The sequence below is a fragment of the Bison bison genome, unplaced genomic scaffold, assembly GCF_000754665.1.
Source record: "Bison bison bison isolate TAMUID 2011002044 unplaced genomic scaffold, Bison_UMD1.0 scf7180017864035, whole genome shotgun sequence".
Classification (NCBI taxonomy): Eukaryota; Metazoa; Chordata; class Mammalia; order Artiodactyla; family Bovidae; genus Bison; species Bison bison.
In genome coordinates, this window is record NW_011494607.1 from 17,098,780 (window position 1) to 17,099,668 (window position 889).

Consider the following 889-nt stretch of genomic DNA (forward strand, 5'->3'; position numbering starts at 1 on the left):
AGCAGCAGTAGCAGCAACCATAACATAACCACAGCGCAGCCATAACAGAGCCATAACATAACCTCATATAACATAACCATGAAGTTGCTCCATTGTAGCCTCAGTGCAGCAGCAGCCAGGGCTTTCATGGTGAAGCTCATACAGGTGCACCGCACACCAGCCATGACCAAGCACATACCTCATGACACGCATGCACAGTGCTATAAGTGATCTCAGCTGTTACATAATCATTATTTACAAAACGCGGGGCAAGAATGAGAGGCCATGGGGCAAGAGAGTCTGACCACACCATCTTGGCTAATTTGCTCTTTCCCTATAGTCACCTATTTAATTTTAAACTATCTGTGTCTTAATATCTGAAATACATCTCATATAGATTGCATAGACTTGTGTCTTGCTTTAAAAAATTATATTCCATCTTTAGTATCTAATTGTAATTATTAATATGCTTACCTTTAATGTAATTCTTGATGTCTTTGTATTTAGGTTATTAAAAAATTAAAAAAAATTTGTTTTCTGTTTTTCCTCTGATTTTCATTCCTCTGTTTTTCTCTTGTTGTCTTTTTTTTTTTAATTTAATTTTATTTTTAAACTTTACAATATTGTATTAGTTTTGCCAAATATCGAAATGAATCTGCCACAGGTATACCTGTGTTCCCCATCCTGAACCCTCCTCCCTCCTCCCTCCCCATACCCTCCCTCTGGGTCGTCCCAGTGCACTAGCCCCAAGCATCCAGTATCGTGCATCGAACCTGGACTGGCGACTCTTTTCATACATGATATTATACATGTTTCAATGCCAGTCTCCCAAATCTCCCCACCCTCTCCCACAGAGTCCATAAGACTGATCTGTACATCAGTGTCTCTTTTGCTGTCTCGTACACAGGGT